An 8,875-nucleotide genomic window follows, 5' to 3' on the forward strand; every position below is an offset into this window, starting at 1 on the left:
GCGATGTAGCTGATCGCCGGGTATTATTTAGTAAATGGAACCAGTCTGACCATTCACCGTCAAGGCTCACGTGCACGTGACCTCGAGAATTACATGTTGACATAGAATAGTCTAACAAAAACAAATATGACTTTTAACGATTCAAAGCATGGCATTCATGATATATGTATCCATTCTTTGTCAACTAAAGTTCATTTCAAGGCGTCAATAGTGGTAATCTGATCGTGGTTGCTGTTAATAACGGTGAGTTGTGCGATCTTCCGATCGCTTCACACACGATTTCGCCGAAATTAATTAAAACAATATTAAAATGAATTTTGAATAAAATTAATGAAATAAGTTACAAACATAAGTCCAGATATACAAAGAACACTTTTTATAGCCAGACAGTGTAATTACATAAATAATTTGCGAACTTCAGTATGGATTTGTTGACATGGTATTTCCGGTGTTACGTGCTCACGGTAATGTCTTTCCATGGGGAAAAAACAACCAATCTCATTAATTCGTGTATAATGCGCACCCCCTTTTACACAGCTGTGTTTTTTTTAAGAAAAGTAGGCACTATACTCAAGAAAATACGGTAATATGATGTTATACATGTGATGTCTTCATGATGTCATCATATGGTTACATATACATTAGGTACACTGCTAGAGCATTGACCTCACTTCTTCAGATGTTTTGTTTTTGCTGTTGTTGGAAACAAATTTTCTTAAATAATTCACTATTTGTTTTTCATAAGTGATACATGTTTTGCAAGTGTACTCTCTGTCAAACTATCATGAATTTTCTGTTTTGCAGTTACTTCAACTGAGTATGCCAGGTTTGGCGGCTATGCGACGTTGTCATGGACTCTCCCGGAGCCTGGGATCAGGGAGTTCATTGTCTGTAAAAGTGAGACAAAGAAATGCCTTCTTCACATCAAAGGATATAATGATGTCAGAGCTGCCAGTGACAAGTTCACATCTAGAGTAAGATTCATTGGACACGTGTCATCATCAGGAACCGGTCTGTTCAGATTCGTGCTCTCTGATGTAACTTGGGAAGACGAAGGTCATTACAAGTGTTACAGAGGCTCACAAGGATCAGGGGGACCAATCATCCCTGACTGTGGACAGAATCTGGTAATACTTGGTACGTAATCCATATCCCTTCACAAAACATGCCTACAAAATGCTATTATTCTACTCAAGGCATACACTTTTTATGATATAAGAATTAACCTCTCTTGATGTTCAACGTGTCTTCCTTTCTGTTTCATTCAAAGATCCTTGAAATAAAATGAAATGGAATCATGTTGTATGTAACTTTGTATGTAATGAAAAAAACAGACAAAAAGAGAAAAATCATTGTTTTGCATCCCTACTGTTAAATAGCATTGTGAACAATTCTGAACCACAAGTTAGTTATGGATTCATGTACATGTCATCCCAACAAATCCATCTTCCAGTATGTTGAATTTTACCTCTGATCATGAAAATCCTGTCAGCATTAACGCCAGAGTTCTATCTGTAAAACTAGAAAATGCTTCTGTGCATTCCTTAATTATGGAATACGGATCCTGCAGCATGGCGACACGGCAAATAATTTTCTTATCAAATCCTTCCATGATAACAAGGCGCAACCCATGGTAGTCAGCCTGCCTATCCCTATCAGCTGTTGACTTCAAGTGACTTCAGATGCTTCATTCCTTTACATAACCATAATTATGACTGCAGCACGTGAAACAAAATTTCCTGTAACGCCTTTAATCAACTGGGCCCACTTAACAGAGCAACCTTAGTTACTATCAATCTCAGGTGCTGATCATGACAATCAACTTTACAATCAACCTACCTTATTCCATTTGCATGGGTACAATGTGTGAAGCCCATTTCTGGTGTCACCCACCGTGAAATTTCTGGAATATTGCTAAAAGCGGAGTAAAACCATCCTCACTCACTCACTATTCCACTGATTATGGCACAATTGAAAGACAGCTTAGATTTAAGACCGGGATCTTGGCTAAGATCGAAATCTTCAATGGTGAAGGTTCGAATATCTTTAATTTGACTTTTCTCTACAGTTGTCTGCTAAAGTGCATGGCTTGCAGCACAAACCATGAGTAGAACCAGTTATGACACGTACCTCCCATCTCACCTCCCATCGCATCATTGCCATAAATCCTGTATAATTCTTACGAAACTTCTACCTCTATTACATATCTGCCATAAATCCTGTATTTTGGCTTCAATCTAACTAACTAAAATTTTCAGATTTTCAACAGACATCCTCTTCACTGTAAATTACAAGCAATTAGTTGCCGCCAAGTAGCTTTCATAACTACCATGCCAGGACGTCACATTGGCGGCCATATCACTTTTTTCCTGTGTGTGCTAGAGTCAACACCTACTATAGTAGTAGTGACAATCTAGCACATGGTAACATGGTAGTAGATCACAGTAACCTAAGATTATTCTAATAAGATTGCTAATGTAAGAGACATATAAATAAATATATATTTGAAGTAATAGCTGAAAGAGACTGCACGCACATGAGTATAGCTGGTGTTGGGTTTGTGAGGTCGCCATGCAGTCTCCCATCACCCCCATAAGAAGTGTGATTGATTTATGATCATGGGATATCCTCATGTAAACTGCTCGAAGTGCAGAGGGAAGACCTGCACATTGGAGAAGAGATGTGAGAAATGCACCCACACATGCGAAGAGATATTCTCCAAAATGTCAGAGGCCGCGACGAAGGCCAAGAGGAGAGAGGTGGCGACCCCATCATCTCCTGCTCTCACTCTGAGCCTCATCCAACAATTTCTGAGAGAACAGCAGGAGATGATGAAAGACATGCTTGATTCTCAGCTGTAGGATATGGACGCTAAGATCGCGATGGCAGCTCTGGCTAAGACTAAGAGATCTTCGTCCATGGCCGTGGGCCAGCCTACACAAGATCTACAAGCTGAGCCGCACGATATCCATGGACAGGCCGTCCACGGCAACAAGCCATACCAGCCAGACGCCGTATGGCCCCATGGCATTCCACCCGACGGTTAAGCCGTCCAGCCGTCCAGCCATCCATCCGTGAAGAAACCGTAGGGCCGCCGCACAGACTCAATGAGCCAGCCACCAACGGCTACCAAGCCTACCGATCACAGCTGACAATCCAATGGGACCCAAACCAGCGTCACAGACTCCACGGAATACCCAGCTGGCTGCCAGCCAACTGACCAGCCAGCTGTGAGGACATGGCCAAGGCATGGCTACCATTACCCAAGAGCTACAAGCCACACAGATTTATTATGCCGGAGTCATGGTCACCGGAGGATGACGAGCCCTACGGGGCAGAAGCTGAGGGATATGATTATACACACCCCACAGGAGATACCCAAGACTACTCAGAGCCAGAATCAGAGGGTTTGGAGGAGATAGACAACTCACCCCAACGATATCATCAAAGGCTACACTTTTGTAGAAACTAATGAAGAGCTTTACCACCTTATGTCTTCACTTCGGCCGCATTTGACAGAGGATTCACCATCCCAGATGCCAGAATACGGGGATGTCATGCGCCTGCTCCATCTCAGCATATTTATCAGACGTTACCTTGGCCCAGCTACGCGGGCAAGGTCGTAGATCAATCGACGGATAACATCCATAGACTCAAGCACGATGATCGTCTACCTCTTCGGCCTATGAAAGGAAGTTATACAAGACGCACAAGGCTATAATTCCGGAGTTGCAACACTTGGATGAAGATTTCTACAAATTATGTTACGTTGTCAGCATCATGTTTCAAGGATTTAGCATTGGTTGCCAGATACTCCATGGACATCGGGGCATGTATAAATTGGTTTGTCGCTGGAATCAGACACGCCATACCGCCTCTACAACCATCCTATGAAGGAATTGCGCCGTAAACGCCCATGACTATTCGGACCGATCCACAGTCTCCTTGAATCGATCGTTAAGATTCAGGAAGATTTACTATCATCCCAAGTCTGGACTTCCTCACAGTTACTGAGACTACAGTGACAACAGCTCCTATCCCAGATTAGGTCAAGGGCTGTATCTAGCCAGACCAAGAAGTTGATGACGTCGCAACCAATATCAGCAACCACAACTTTCAACGGGAAGCTCAGAAATGTGATAGATGAGGTGTAACAAGATACAGCTAAGTGTTTCCAGACTTCAACCATAGACCTTGCAGCGAGAGCTCATGAGTCATCACATTCTCACAAGAATAAGTGGGACCATAAGTTATCTGCGCCCAAACAGCCTCCTGAGAAGAAGTTTGTTCCCTCCAAGAAGGATTCATTCCAGCTGAGGCGGAGGTACGACAAGCCACAATCTTGGCATTACTCTTTTCCCCACCCATGCTTCAAGAAACGGGGATATAATTGCTGAGGAAGATCAAGCGGCAGAGGGGAAAGAAAATTCTGACTTCCTTACAACCCCCCCACTCCGACGTTGTAGGCCCTTTCCACTTGGTTATGTCTATGGATTGTGATTTACGCCTACCATATTTCAACATAACACCCACTCCGGGCCCAGTGGAAGGGCGGGCGCCTTCTGTCATACGCCGAAAATTGGAAGCAGGTTACACCTGACAACTGGATTCTAGACAACGTGGCTCACAGCTACAAGCTACACTTCAGGAAATATGAGTCTGAACATCCACGCGGTGGGTTGAAGACTTCACCTGACCGGTGCGAAATTAGCAACTGCAGAATTGGCTGCCAGGAAGCTACTAAAGAAGCCATTCGGGAATTAAAGGAGTCCAACAACACCAAGGGTTTTTACTCCCTAGCCTTTAGTCTCGAAGAAGAACACAACCAAGATGAGGGTGATCATAGATCTAAAGACCCGTGACAAGAGATATCTGGTGCTGCCTCCAAAATTCCAGATGGAGTCCATGCAGAAGTTGCGGCTGACTTTGAAGAAGGGAGACTGGCTTTTCAGCCTAGATCTTACAGATGCATATCTTCATTAACCAACCAACCGTCCACTTCTGCTCTACCCCCACAGGTGGCAAGACCGTTCAGGTCCCCGCACAGCTCTACCAACCGTCCGTCTAAGCCTATAGAAAAAAATTCATGGTTACATCATGCCTCTCAACCCATTGTGAAGGAATCAACCTTACCACAGTCTGGCTCCTGTACAGACCACACGGAACCCGTGAAGATCGGGGGTAGTTCCTGATGTAAAAGGGGACGGGCTAGTCTTAAAAGCCGACTAACGGGATCGGGTGGTCAGGCTCGCTGCCATGGTTGATACATGTCATCGTATCCCAATTGCGTGGATCGATGCTCAAAGTATCAATCACTGGATTCCAGTCTCGATTATTTACAGAATGCCGTCATATAGCTGGAATATTGCTGAGTGCGGCGCTAAACAACAAACAAGCCAACCGACGGCACAGGCTCTGCAGAATTTAATTTCTAAGAGAGGCTTAGTTTACGAAAAATACACATGGTAATCTTAACCTCTGCATAAAAAACAATGCCTTGGAGAGCAGGAAATACAATTTAAATGGTAAATCATCATGTCTAGCGAAGTTTCATCTCAAACTCCATATTTTTATCGACCAAGTTTGTTATACCTGTTCGTTCACCTGAATTTGGGGAAGGATAGATTTACGACGTGTTTTATAGTGTACAACACTCGATAGATACATAGATCTAATATATACAATTTCAACCTACGGGGATGTAGGTCACTTTGCCTGTGGGGACTGATGTTGACCGATGGCTACAAACTATGATTCCAGACCCAACCTCTTCTCATGTCTCGACTGCCATCAACACATTATTGGAGAAAAGAGCCGGAGGCAGTATCCACTACAAGGACATCAGCAAGGGCTTTTATTCTCCTGTATTCTTGGTACCAAAGATGAATACCCCGGAAATGAGAATTATTATCGACCTCAAAATCGTGAACGAGAATTTTCTCATACCATTCCGCAGAGATCTTCTTTTTCAACCTAGATCGGACCTTGTCTACGGGAATCTTCCCAACCAAAATCTCACCACCTGGAAGCTGTTAAGAAAAGAATGCAGGCCTCTGGATTCTCCGAATCTGCCTCTTCAGCTGTGGCTAAATCATGAGATTGTCTTCATCTCTCCTTTATGACAATAGATGGGATAAGTTTATCCAGTGGTGATGACAATTGTGATTAGAAAATGTTGCTGTTACAATCCTTACGAGGAAGAGAATATATGGAAGTCAACTTCTTTATTATGAGGAACACAACGTTTCGGAGTATATGCTTACTCCTTCATCAGGTGAATGAATGCCATGAGGCAGAGAGCATATACATGTACATGTAAGGACAACAAAATTAATAAGATAACAAAAGGTGGAAAATAACAAAAGGTACAAGCTAACAAAGGAAGCCAACAGATGATTGGCGCTGATAGGTGATTAGCAATAGACAATGGAAGCCAACACTTAAGTTATCACAGCTAAGTAATTGGTTATGGACACTGGGCAAATGGGGGTAAAGTAGCACTGATAGGTGTAAGAATGGACACAGCAAGGGGCAAATTGAAGCCAGCAAGGCAATCAGCCCCGACAAAGATCAAAGCAATAAGTCCCAAGCACTAGGCAGATAGGTTCCCTGGTCACGGTTCATGGCTGGCTGGTGTCTCCTGATGTCAATGGCTTCTTGTAGTTTCCTTTCTCGCCAGTTGTTGTTGTTGGTAGACAGGACTTTGGTGGCTTCCCACATGATGTTATGGTTTACGTTCTTCAGGATGTGTTCGGAAATAGCGGATTTCTGGTCGAGTTTGCTCACAGAGGTTATCTGTTTATCTGTTATTACTCCAAAAAATAAATGAAAGTTGGCTTCCTATTAGCCATGGCAACTGCTGCTAGGTTCTCTGAGCTACACGCACTGGATTACTCAAGCCTCACTCGTACCCCCAATTGGTCTTTTGTCACCTTACGTTCTCTCCTGGATTTTGTAGCTAAGAACCAAGCTGCTGCTCTTGGCCCTTTGGGTCACAGACATTACACCATTCCTGCACTATGACCTACAGTGGATCATCCTGACAGTCTTCTGTGACCCATAAGAGCTCTTGACTTCTTTTAGCAGCTACAGTTCCCCATCGCCGACGTTCCTAAGGCCATCGTAGCTGGATGGCTTATGGCCCCATATATATATAGCCTCATGGTATCGCCAGGCCTCTCCCAGGATCGTGTTCTGCCTATGAAATCAGAGCTCTAGCCACAAGTCTTGCCTCATGGACTTCAGTTTCCTCAGAACAAGTGGTTTCAAGTTGTCAGTGAGAATCACAGGAAACTTTTACATCCTTTTACCAATGCAATATTCAGCCCAATCTTAAAGGGATTTGGGGTGGAGGGATCATCAGCTACAGCTTCAGAAGGTGGGTACACATTTCTTCCTCTGATGATAGATCCAAGCATAGGGATAATCATAAATAGGATTCACGGGTACTTATACCTCTCTACCTGTACCAAGATCTAATTTGGTGGACTCAATAAGATCATGTAATGACGGGGATTCCTCTCATCCTACCTGCTCCTGAACGGTGTCGGGCCGGGAAGTCGAAAATCTATTTACCAGTAGTACCAGAAAGGCCAATGGAGGGGTATGGGACTGGGGACCGGGAAGGCGAACGTAATTTCTAACTCTGAGGGATTGATTTTCGCCTTCCCGGCCCAAAACCTCCTGAACACAACCTGTTCACAGACGCATCGGATTCAGGTTGGGGAGCTCACATGGACCACCTCCAAGTTCAGAGTTTATGGACCGAGACTGAAACAGCTCATCACATAAACTGCAGAGAGATGATAGCAATCTATGATGCTCTCCAGACTTGGAAAGATCGCCTCATCAAATCATCCGTACTGATTGCCACAGACAACACGACAGTGGTGGCCTACATTCAGAAGCAAGGCTGAACCAAGTCCAGTTCGCTGACTACTCAGCTATTTGCCTTGGCTGACTCATTCATCTACCGGATGGATCGAGACATATTCCAGGCAAACTGAACATACTAGCGGACAGCCTATCCCTGAGAGGGAGGATTGTACCCACGGAGTGGGCTTTTCACCCAGATGTATTTACCTGGATAACCTCCATTTGGGACACCCCACATCTGGACCTCTTCGTGACCTGTCTCAACCATCAACTTCTGGTTTATGACAGCTCGGATCCAGATAGATGCACTATCCATGGATTGGACAGGACTGTTCGCCTACACGTTCCCTCCATGGTCTCTCCTAGATCTCTCCTTGACAAGGTCATACATAAGTTGGAAGTGACCAATTGCACAGTCATCCTCATCGCTCCAACTTGGCCAAGCAGGACATGGTATCCCAGACTACTATCACTCCTGATGGACGAGCCACTCACTCTTCCACCTCGCAAAGATCTCCTGCGTCAGCCCAAGTGGAACCTATTTTATTCCAATCTTCCAAGCCTCCATCTCGTCACCTTGAAAGTATCTTGCAGGGAATGCAGGCCTGCAGGTTCTCTCAAGCTGCCTCTACTGCTGTCGCAAGATCATGGAGATCGTACTCCACCCAACTTTATGACAACAGATGGAACAAATTTGTCCAGTGGAGACACAGGTGTGGTCTAACTAATGTCAGAGTGGACATTCCCATGGTTGCGAATTTCCTTCTACACCTATGACAGGCTAATAACTTCCGACATGGAACCATTGAATGATATAGATCCGCCCTCCATTCCGTTCTCCAGCTCGATGGATTAATGACAGGAACACATCCTGTGCTTAACCTTTAGCCTGCTGAATTATTTTCACACTTCTTACCCCTGCCTGCTGGATTAATTTCAGCATAAGGCGCTCTAAAGAGGGTGGTGATTTCAAACAGTCGGTGCCTCATTAAACAAGGGC

This window comes from Haliotis rufescens, unplaced genomic scaffold (genome assembly GCF_023055435.1).
Source record: "Haliotis rufescens isolate VD_foot unplaced genomic scaffold, xgHalRufe1.0.p SCAF_18, whole genome shotgun sequence".
Classification (NCBI taxonomy): Eukaryota; Metazoa; Mollusca; class Gastropoda; order Lepetellida; family Haliotidae; genus Haliotis; species Haliotis rufescens.